This window comes from Acomys minous (genome assembly GCF_964271855.1).
Source record: "Acomys minous genome assembly, chromosome: 15".
NCBI lineage: Eukaryota > Metazoa > Chordata > Mammalia > Rodentia > Muridae > Acomys > Acomys minous.
Genome location: NC_140497.1, coordinates 2,742,584 through 2,754,661, shown reverse-complemented (window position 1 = coordinate 2,754,661; position 12,078 = coordinate 2,742,584).

Genomic DNA, 12,078 nt, shown 5'->3' with positions numbered 1-12,078 from the left:
CTCTATTTTTCCCTGAATGACAACTTGCTTTATTCTGATGCTTCCAAATCCCATAGAAAAACCTAGAATTTAAGCATTTGCTTTCTTTTATATACAAGAAGATGAAACATGCCACAACCTCTGATCTCCTTCAAGGTAAGGTGGATTCTAAGTTTCACCTTTGGGCTCAAGGATATTTAAAAGTGAGTTTGGAAAATTCACCTTTACGTTCTCTTTCTGAGGTCACCTTCCTCCTCCTGTCTGCCTGGACCAGCTGGCTAGTTATTATTGAGGTGCTTAAACTGAGACCCCACATTCTCACACTGTTCACTAAGACCCAACCTTTAGAACTTAAGAAACTATGGTTAGTAATTTGGAAAATGATGAGTCATTATGGATGTGAAGTCCTGTCAGGGCTCACAGGCCTGAGCGATCCTACACAATAGGATGACCAGGAAAATCTCTGTGGTGGAAGGCACACTGGGGGCAAAGCTATGACAAGATGGCAGCGATGATGCATGCAATGCACCCACAGGGGAGACCAGGCCAGAAGGGAAAAGGAAGGGAAGGGAAGTTGGGAGAACAGACCAGAAAAGAAGAGGGAGGAAAAAAAGGAAAATGGAGAAGAGAGAGAGGGAAGAGGAAGTGGGCATGCAGGAGAGGGGAAGGAGGAAGGAAGAGGGAGGCCAGAGGCTGCTATGGGGTGTTCCCAGTGTGTGATCCTCTGCTCGGGATCCCTCAGTGGAGATGCTGGTCATGGACCCATACGTCTGATGGTTTCCTCTCTCACACACACATGACACAGAAATTGCTTATGAATCCTTGGGGTGTGTAGCGGGGTGCCCCTTCTCTAGGAACTCTGAGTAAGATTACCCAGGGGTCTTTGGGCTACGAATATGCATCACACATCCTCAGTTCTGACAGTGCTGCTGACCAGATCTCAAATTGCTGGTACCCAAGTGTTTCATAGTGAGTAGAACAGCACGCATGCCCTGACAGGAAGGCTGCACTGCACATCGATATGGACCTTTGACCATGACTGACTCTCCCTGAGGTTACTGTAGCCGAGGACCTCCCCAATTGCTGCCACCATTTGCCTATTTTATGGATCCTGGGAAGACTCTTCTAAATGCCAAATCGATCCTGTGACTTCCTAGATTAAAGTTCTTTGAAGGCTCCGGTTTGCCCCTCTAAATGTCTGATCCTAAACAGGCTCATGAAGAGCTGTCTGAGCACACTCCTCCCGTTGTCACTGTCTCCAGGTACATGGCAGCAGCCCACGGTCTCTCCTCTTGCCTTTCCCTGCTGAGCGCATCTTTCTTCCTTACCACCACCATCACGCTGCCTGCTGCCTCCAGACTCCTCAAGCCACACTTCCGGTGGGAGCATTCCCCCACTTCTGTCTAGCCAGAAGCCCTGTCCTTTGTAACCCCGCCCCCAAACAGTGGCTGTGCCTTCAGAGGAATTGTTTATGTCTCTGTTACCCGCTAGACAGTAGTGAGCGGTGTGAAAATAAGAGTTCATGTTCCTCCCTTGGCTTGTCCTCCTAGGACCAACCACTGAGTCAGCAGTGTACAGTATGTAAACAGTGCTGAGAGGAGGGAGAAAAGAAAGGATAGAAGAATAAGGAAATCAAAACCATATTCCCAGCAAAGCCAAACCATGAACAGGGGCCAAGGGACATATTTCACCACCAATCCAAAAACAGAGCTGGTAGGATTGTGATAACCCGCCTGGGATACAGCTCAATTAAAATTGTATTTATTTTATTTTATGTGCATGCATGTGTGTGCGTGCGCGAGTGTGTGTGCGTGCATGTGTGTACATGTATGTGTGAGTGTGCCTGAGTGTATGTGTGTGCATGTGTATGTGTGTGTGCCTGAGTGTGTGTGTGCATGTGTGTGTGTGCATGTGTGTGTGCCTGAGTGTGTGTGTGCATGTGTGTGTGTGCCTGAGTGTGTGTGCATGTGTGTGTGTGCCTGAGTGTGTGTATGTGTGTGTGTGTGCCTGAGTGTGTGTGTGTGTGCTTGAGTATGTGTATGTGCAAGAGCCTGTGGAGAAGGTCAGAAGAGAGTCCCTGGAAATGGAATTACAGAGAATTTTGAGTCACCATGTGGCTGCTGAGAACTGAACCTGGGTTTGCCTCAAGAGCAGTAAGGGGTCTCAGCCACTGCACCATCTCTCTAGTGTCCTATAAAACAGTTCAGTTTTAAGTTGAATTCTTACCATACAACTTGGTAAGACTATAATACACGAGTGTTACCTTTAAGAGACTTTTATTGCTGACCTTATAGCTCATTTAAAATATATTCCTCAGGCTCACAGGCTGTCCCATTCAAAGGTTAAATGCTCCACGCATCTTCTAAAGATTTTATTTTTTATTTTAATTGTATAGATCTTGTTTTTGTTTTAGGTAGGTGGAGGTATAGGTAGGCATGAGTGCACATGCCTAAGGGGGCCAGAAGAAGGCGTTGGATACTTTGGGGGTTGATAAATATATATATATATATATCTGTCATCTATCTATCTATCTATCTATCTATCTATCTATCTATCTATCTATTATCTATATCTATCTGTCTATCTATCTGTCTGTCTGTCTATCTGTCTATCTATCTATCTATCTATCTATCTATCTATCTATCTATCTATCTTTCTATCCATCCATCCGTCCACAACTGTAAGTATTGTCCACACTGGCATTTTTAAGCCTGGGTTCCCCAGCTCCTTATCTATCTTGCCCGTAGGTTTTCATGATATTTTCAAGATGCCGTGTCTGAGAGTAAACTCAGAAACGTAGACATCTAGGCAGGTGAATTGACTAATTTACACAGAGAGTGCCCTTATCAAACAAATGTATGTGACAAGGGCATCCGTACGGTGACAGTGGCTAAGCTTGGAAAGGGGACTGCAGATGTGCAGGCTTTATCATGTGAAATGTGTAGGTGTGATAAAGACAAACAGACCCAGATGGACATGTCCACAGAGGCCGCGCTGAACAAGCTCCTTGATCAAATTCCTAAGTGGCTTATCTAGTGGACAACAGGTGGTGTGTGAGTGGTAAAAGCAGAACTAAGAGGTAACTCCCTGATTTTATGGAGTCTAAATACACACACACACAAGAGGGAGGGGGGAGGAGGGAAGGAGGGGAGAGAGAGAGTGAGAGTGTGTGTGTATGAGAGAGAGAGAGAGAGAGAGAGAGAGAGAGAGAGAGAGAGAGAGAGAGAGAGATGAAGCGTGTGCCGCGTACACGGCAAGGACTGAGCACTGTGCTAGACCTGGGTGCCTGCAGAGTGAGGTACAATGAAAACTCTAGAATGACAGCAGTGTCCTGGTCAGTATTAGAAGCCGCTTGACATTTTCCTCCTTCCTGACATACACCAAGACTGAGTCTGTATTGACATCTCCCCAGTCTCCCTGAGACAAGGAGCAGTAGGTAGATTGGAGGTTTCTGTACCACAGACACCTATGTGGGTATCGTCAGGTGGGGCGTGAGGTGCAGCCTCAGGGCAGCAGCAGCACATGGTCCTGTAATGCCAGAGTGGCATGAGTAGCCCGTTATGCTGTTAGTGAAAGGAGAGACTACAGCAAGGAAAAGAAGCATCGGAGAGGAGGTATTCATGTTCCATTCTCAGCCTGTTTTCAGGACTCATGGTACCAAGGTGTTAATCCATAGCTGGGTGAGTGTGCAAAGATGACAGCATTGACACTTGGGCAGGGGAGCCATTTGAAAACTGGTGACAGTTGGCCCATGGAATGCATAGAATTTAAAGAAGTCAGAGAAAAGGGGGCAGGGAGGGTGAGGCTGCAGGGCTCAAATGCTGGGGAGGTCATGTGGGTGAGAAGGGAGTGTGGTCAAGACATGACGAGATAAGGAAAAGTGCTGATTGACTGGGAAGTGTTGGCAGAAATGCAGGACAGAATATGAATTTCATGGTCGTTAGTGTCCATAAAGGAAGCAAGGATGTATAGGAAAGGGATGTGGAGAGGGTGTGACAAGCGTGGCAGTGACAGGGCGGTGTCCTAGGCTGCCGAGATGCTCTGTGCCATCCAGCCCTAGGATGAAGGAGATCACGGACTCCTTTGGGCTGACAGAAGAGGTGCACAGACCAGATGCTGGGGTTGTGCAAGTGAGAAGGGGCTGCTGGTCAGACAAGGAGACAGAGCCCTCTGTGAGCTCACTACGAAAGACTAGGATTCTGTAAGCTCCTGAAAGAATCACTTCAAAATACACGCACCGATATTCCTTGTATGGCGTGGTGCCCCTCGCACAAGACTCTGCCGATAGCACTTAACAACAACAACAACAAAAACTTCATTGCAGAATGTGTTCAGGGTCAGAGGACAGAAGTGCATTGAGTTGGTTCTTACTGACACGGGCAGGCTGTTTTATGAGGATACCCTTCTGCGCAGCCTCTGTGTTTGGATGACTGTCATGAAGCATCCTAAATCTTTCTAAGGAGAGTAGTTCTTTTTTAAAAAAATATATTTTATTAATTTTTCATATTACATCTAAATTGTTATCTCATCCTTTGTATCCTCCCATTCCTCCCTCCCTCGCATTTTCCCCTTACTCCCCTCCCCTATGACTGTGACTGAGGAGGACCTCCTCCCCCTGTATATGCTCATAGGGTATCAAGTCTCTTCTTGGTAGCCTGCTAAGGGAGAGTAGTTCTAATGTAAAGTATTTATGCGTTCTGGAGGTAAAAAAAAAAAATTATAGCATGGCTTTTGTCTTGGTTATTTTTCCTGTTACTGTAACAAAATAGTCTAACAATGGCAACATAGGGAAGGAAGGGTTCATTTTGCCTCGGAGTTGTATTTTTCCCCCTGCTTTGGGGAGGTGGTTGAGACAGGACCTCATGATGTTGCTCTGGTTGGCCTGAAGTTTACAATGTAGACTAGTCTGGGTACTAGGATGTTCACCTGCCTTAGCCTTCCAAAGGCTGAGATTAAAAGTGTACCCATCCAGCCTGGCTTTGAGGCTTACAACTGGAGGATTGTATCCACTGTGATGGGAAGGCATTTGAAGTAACTGGTCAAATTGCACCTGTAATTAGGCATTAGAGAGCAAGGAAGGACCACACCCAGATATCATCCTCCTTTTAAAAATATTTTAATTTTATTTTTTAAAATGATGTGTTCGCGTGTGTCTGTGTGTGCGGTTTAGCACACATAAGTTAGGATACCCTTGGGGCCAGAACTGGGAGGGCATCGGATGCCCCGGAGTTGGATGCGGGAACTCAACTTGGCCTTTTGTAATAGCAGCAAGGGCGCTTAGCTCTGCAGTCATCTCTTCAGCCTCTGTTTAATGCAGTCTAGGAGCCACACCTAGGAAAAGGTGCTCCCCTCCACAGCGCGAGTCTTCTCCCCTCAGCCAGTCTAAACAAGATAATCCCTTACAGGCATATCCGGAGGCTAGCCTGATCTAAATAACCCCACACAGGTGTGCCTGGAAGCTTCTCTCTTAGGTGGTGCCAGCTGCTGTCACGTTGACAATCACCACTAACTGTCGCAGCTTTCATTAGCCAACTATGAGTTGAAGCCTATGATGAATACCACCTGTTAGAAAAAAAAGAAGCATTTCTGAAAACAGTGTGCTGAGTTCCATAAACAAATATTGGGTTAGTGCTGGAATCCTCCAGATTAGACAGCCTATGGTGGACACTGATAATTCACACTAAATCCACAAAAAATAGTAGCCCCTGTGCCCTAATGACACCCATTTTCCAACTAACATTCCTGAAATCTCACATTAGGAGACATCCAAGGACAAAATAAAGCTTATAATTTATGTGAATTAATTTAGCTGAGAAAACATTTTCAGCCTTTAAAAAAATTAAATAAAATCACTTTGTTGTAATGAGCTCACAAATAACACAGAGGGAGACAGTTTAAGGAAGCTATGGAAATGAGAACTTCCTCTTCCCCAAACTCCATATAACTCAGTGAAATTCTATACAGTTAGGATAGCCATCTTGAAGCCAAAGAAATTAGGGATTTTCACTTTTACCATTAATTATACTTTTTATATATTTATCCCATCACAAAAGAAAAAAAAAGCCTACAAGAGCTTAAACTAGAAAAAAGTAACTTTGTATCTCTTTTATGATTCATATGTCCTTTTCTGCGTTCTGTTCTGTCACCCAATACGGTCACCTTTCTAAATGTTTGCTCTATACACATGCGTACAACTACCTATTATGTGTAGGTTACAGGCTAGTATCCACATATCTGTCTTTACCATAAATGAAATCAGTACTAAGAGAACTGTTGAGGTCCGTAAAAATGGGATTATTATAACACCCTTTGAAAAAAAATCTGCCATTTCTTTCTCTAGGAAATTGTTTATTTTTATGTGTGTGGGTATGCTACCTACATATATGCTGCCTACATATATGATGCCTACATATATGATGCCTGTGTACCATGTGAGTGCCTGGGGCCCGAGGAGGCCAGAAGAGGGGACTGGATATGCTGAGACTGGAGTACTAGATGCTGTGAGCAACCATGTGGATGCTGGGACAAGATCCCGGGTCCTCGGGAAGAGCAACCATGTGGATGCTGGGACAAGATCCCGGGTCCTCGGGAAGAGCAACCATGTGGATGCTGGGACAAGATCCCGGGTCCTCGGGAAGAGCAACCATGTGGATGCTGGGACAAGATCCCGGGTCCTCGGGAAGAGCAACCATGTGGATGCTGGGACAAGATCCCGGGTCCTCGGGAAGAGCAACCATGTGGATGCTGGGACAAGATCCCGGGTCCTCTGGAAGAGCAACCATGTGGATGCTGGGACAAGATCCCGGGTCCTCGGGAAGAGCAACCATGTGGATGCTGGGACAAGATCCCGGGTCCTCGGGAAGAGCAACCATGTGGATGCTGGGACAAGATCCCGGGTCCTCGGGAAGAGCAACCATGTGGATGCTGGGACAAGATCCCGGGTCCTCGGGAAGAGCAACCATGTGGATGCTGGGACAAGATCCCGGGTCCTCGGGAAGAGCAACCATGTGGATGCTGGGACAAGATCCCGGGTCCTCGGGAAGAGCAACCATGTGGATGCTGGGACAAGATCCCGGGTCCTCGGGAAGAGCAACCATGTGGATGCTGGGACAAGATCCCGGGTCCTCTGGAAGAGCAACCAGTGCTTTTACCTGCTGAGCCGTTGTCTCTCCAGCACCCTCTACCTGCTTGATAAAACCATCAGTCAGTGAGTGGTACTTGTACATGTTCTACTGTCCCCGCGAAGCTAAAACCCTAACCAAGTCACTTCTTTGGGGCCACGTAATTCAAAGAGCCTCAAGATCGGAAAAAGACCTGCTGGAGCCTTCTTAATGCCAGCTTGAGAAAACAGACTTGCAAATTTCCAGAAACTTTGCAGCTTGCTGATAAACACAGCAATGATTAAAATTTGGATAGAGCCTTATGATTATTTAAATTACGTTTTTAAAAGATTTAAAAATATCTGGAGTTCTTTATATCTTCAGTGTTTTCCAACATGGCATTCTCATTACCGTTCACGCTTTTGAATTGTACCTGTTTGACCTGTGCAATGAAGATGTCACCGATTGGTACCATCTCTCTCTCTCTCCTCATTCTGTACCTGGTGGTACCTGATTGGCTGCTTGGATTCCACCGTGTTGGGAGCTTTTACATCAAACATTGCAGATTGGAATTGTTTTTTGTTGTTGTTGTTTGTTTCTCCCCTGAAGACTGAGTGGGAGCATTTATCAGCCCTTCGCTGGACTTACACACATGGACTGTGAAGTCCATGCCCAGTGAAGGAAGCATGAATGCATCTACTGACCACCACACTGCTGTGGTCTTGGTCCCATGGTGCCCACACAGCGAGTTCTATGTGAATCTTTGTGAGACCACAGGACAGGCCGGTCTGGGCAGAAGGGACTGACTAAGGTGGTTAGGTGGAGGTGGGAACATTGTTCTTGGCCTCCGAAGGGAAGTTGAGTCTGGGGGTGTGAAGCTATTTGGGCGGCCTGGGAGAGAGAGCAGAGCAGTAATGAAGAGGAAGGCGTGTAAGAGGAGGATTAGCATCTCTGCTGTAGGAGTTTGGCGTGGGCAAGCATGGTCCTTGCCTAGGGACAGACAGGAGGGCTGAGGAAGGCTCAGGCCGCAACATGGGGCCCAGCGATGAGCTGATGACACCCTGCCCAGCCTTTGCTGAATTTTGACTAAGGACTGCGAAGTCAGAGCCCTGTGTAGCAGCAATATAGAAGAGATGGAAATGTCAAAATGGGTGCTCCTTAGGGGACCAGTTCTGCTGTTAGAGAAGCCACATGAAGAGACTCTGGTATCTACGGTTGTTATAGAAAATAACAAGTAATACAGACATTCCCACCAGTTTCAGTGTGGCGTGGCTTCCACATGTTTGAACACTTTATCCTCCGCTGATGGCACTGTTTTGGGAGGTCATATTCCTATTAAGGGGCGTGGCCTAGCTGGGGGAAGTTGGTCACTGGGAATGGGTAGATTGTACGATTTTATGGTCCAGCCCACTTCCTACCCTCTCCATTTCCTGATCCACCCAGATGCACCCAGATGTGACAGCTTCACTACCACAATTGTAGGCTGCCACCACCGCTGCCTGCTATTGCTTCCCCTCCAAGGCGAACTGCTCTCAAACCACAGGACAAAATGAACCTGTTTTTAGGCCATTCCTTGTTCGGTATTTGGTCTCATCAAAGAGAAAAGTAGGCCCTCTGCTCCCCCCAAGAGTGCTTGGCACCTGCACAGATACGAAGATTCAGAAACGGAGGTGAAGATGACTCTGAAATTAGGGCCTGGGACGCGTCCACCACAACCTGTCAACCTCTCTGGGAAGCGTTCCTCACACAGCTTGCTGCCTGGGTTTAGAAGTTGGAAGCTGTCCCTCACAGCAGTCCCAAAAAACCAGGCCGTCTTAGATAGCAGATGCTCCTCAGCCCATAAGAAAAGGGCTATTTATAAAGTGCCTCAGAACATTGGCTTGGAATGAGGCATCTTCAAACTGGGGTAACAAATCAGGAACTGGCTCTGGATATCCTTCCAGTTTTTTTGCGTTTGTTTATTTTGGCTTGGCATATATGTATTTTTTTTTCCTGTTGAGACATCATTGCTTCTTTTTACCCTCCCCTCTCATATTCACTTGTTTGTTTTTATAAGGATTTGTAAATATAGCAATTGCTAAAGAGCAACATTCTGAGAATAGGTCCGTTCCAATACAGAGATGCGGTGGGAAATCAGGCCGCCGTGCGCTGATCTCCATACACTGTGCATCTGATCTCATCCCACAAGTGTAAGTAGTTTACATTTGGCATGATTTGTTATGATGTGCTAATGTATTCCTCCTCTGGAGCGTCGGTTCAGAATTGAGAATATGGATCTGCTTTGATTCTATGAATTTCTTGTTTTGACTTGTGCATGTGTGTGTGTGTGTGTGTGTGTGTGTGTGTGTGTGTGTATGTGTGTGTGTGTGTGCGCACGCGCGTGCATGCCTGCGTGTACATGTGCATATGTGCATAAACGTGTGTATATGTGTATATGTGTGCATGCATGTGTATGTGTGAGAGTGTGTACATGTGCATGTATGCATATATACACATGTGTACATGTGTGCATGTGTGTACATCTACATGTGCATGTGCATATGTGTGTATGTGTGTATACATATGCATGTGTGTGCATGTGTGTGTGTGTGTGTGTGTGTGCCCGCGCGCAGGCTGTACACACAGCTGTAGCCCAGATCAATCTCTAACAGGCCTCACTCCTGCTTTGTGCTCATGGGTGCTGAGGCGGTAGGTGGAGCCACCATGCCCAGCCTATGGAGAGAGCTTCATCAAGTCATGACTTCAGTGTTGTGAAACTCAGTAAATTCATCTAACAGCAGAGGAAGGGGCAGTCAAAATGCAGACTTCTCAGATCTGTTAAATAGGAAAATACAATTCTACAAAGCATGTATTTGGTGATAATTACAGGTGAGTAGATGATGCATTTGATCATACTCAGCCTGTTGCCCTCTCCGAAAGGGAATTTTCTATCTGAAGTATTCCTTCAATCTTCTGATGGGTTACATACAGCTGTTAGACAGCACAAAGACGTGTACTGTTTGGCAGGCAGACAGTGGAAGTGTGTTTTGATCTGTAAGCCCATGAGGGCACGTGGTCCACCGAGGTGGCTCTCTGAGGTGTTCATAAGGCACTTTGTAACCTGAACCTGAAGCTCCCTTTCTGAACACAACAGGCATGTACTCGCCTTATGGGGGGTAAGGGATGGGGCTGCTGCCTGGTCCTCACAATTTCCATTGTGTTTCCAAACCAGAAACTGCACGCTGCCCCTTCTGTATGGACTTTGGATGCCTAGCATGGGGAAGCAGAATCCCATGGAAAGATGCTAACTGCTGTAGCTTCACCTCCACCCAGCTGGGGCTTCCCAGCAGTGGGGGAGCACGTGGTGCTCTGACACAAGCTGGGATTAACTTAGCATCAGAGTTGCCCTCCATCTGTCTATTTGCAGTGATGCAGTATGGCTTGATTGCACTTTTGGGGAGCACGGTTACACATTTGGTTCACCATCTACCCTTGCTTGGGAGCAGTTAGGTTCTTTTTCCAGGGCTTAGTGCTGGAGACACCCTAACTGCACTCCTGTCTTGTGAAGTCAGAGCTTGACTTCCTTCCCTATGGCCTTCACCAGGCAGACATATTTGAGGAACTGCTAGACAGATCTGAGGGCGGCATCTGCTCCACAGACCTTAATGGACATCCTTCCTGCCTGCCAGAATAAAACGCGTGCCACTTTACTCACTATGTTACATCAATTTCCAAAACCAGTTCCTGAGCTCCTCAAAGATTTGAAACCCCTTCCCATGGTGGATTTTCCCTTTCCTTTCTGAAATATGTTTTTTGAAAGATGGCTGATGTCTTTGTTATTTCTCTTATTGTTGAGGAGAGGTTTTTTGCTGCTAATATATTTTTCTTGAGGCAGGCGATTGCCAAGCAACTGAAAGCATAAAGGGAAAATTTGTACTATGTAAATGAGGGACTTAATGCATTAATTAGATGGATTGGAACATTGTATTTCCATGTGTTTCATGCCTTAATTCTCCGAGCTGAGGGTTGGAGCTGCTGAGAGGGAGGGGGAGGCGATGATGGAGTTCCAAGTGGATTTTTGGAAAACAGCACTGGGGTTTTGAAAAGCTGTGTGGTCACGGTGGGAGCCAAATGAAGTAGGGAAGAGTGATGGATTCTTTTTCAACAAGTCGTTACGTTGTAACGAGGCCGAGTCGGAGGATTCTGAAGGGCTACTTCTTATCCTGGTCTCTCATAAACGAAAACTGTGTTTGTTTTCCCTTTCCGCAGTGCTGGGATGAACCAACACCCTTTCCCCATCGCTGTCAGAGGGATGCCCAAAATCAAAAGAATTTAATCAGAGCTGGCATCCTGGTGCTGGCATGGTTCGCTCTGGGTAGCAAAGACAGCAACCAGTGATGGCTCCCTGTGTCTCTTGTTCCTCAGCCAAGCTTCCCCTAGGGCAAGAAAGAGCCACCGCTCCTTGGTCTGTTACTGGTGGAGGAAGTTGGGCAGGGGGAGAGATTTTCCTAAATGGCAAAGCCAAACTCACATTAATAAGAGGCAAGTTTTCCTTGATGTTCATTCCCCTAACAACCCTCCCCCGTTCCCCCCCCCCCCTGCACTCATCCACTCACTGTTTACTCAAAGGCTTACTGAATACTTCTATAGTTATGTGTTGAGTATAAATGGGAAAGCTAAGTGCACACAGTCCTGCTCTTGTAAATCTTATTCCAATTCCAAGTGTGAAATGCTGAGGCTGACTTCAGGAAGGGGCCGTGGGTTCTAAGGAGACATAGTACAAAGGAACATGGCAGGGGCCTGAGGAAGCCCCTGAGAAGCTGGCCCAAGGAAGAGTCTGAGTATCATGTAATCTCCACAGGGAAGAGGAAGGCATGTTTTAACTCGTGTTCATGACAAGAATCAATAAAATGCCCACCGAAAATCTCCACGGATACCAGATGCTGGAGTCAAGAGCAGGAGACAGGAGGGAGGGATGACGTCCCGTCCCCAGCTTTGTCCTCCTTCCTTGTGTCCCAGG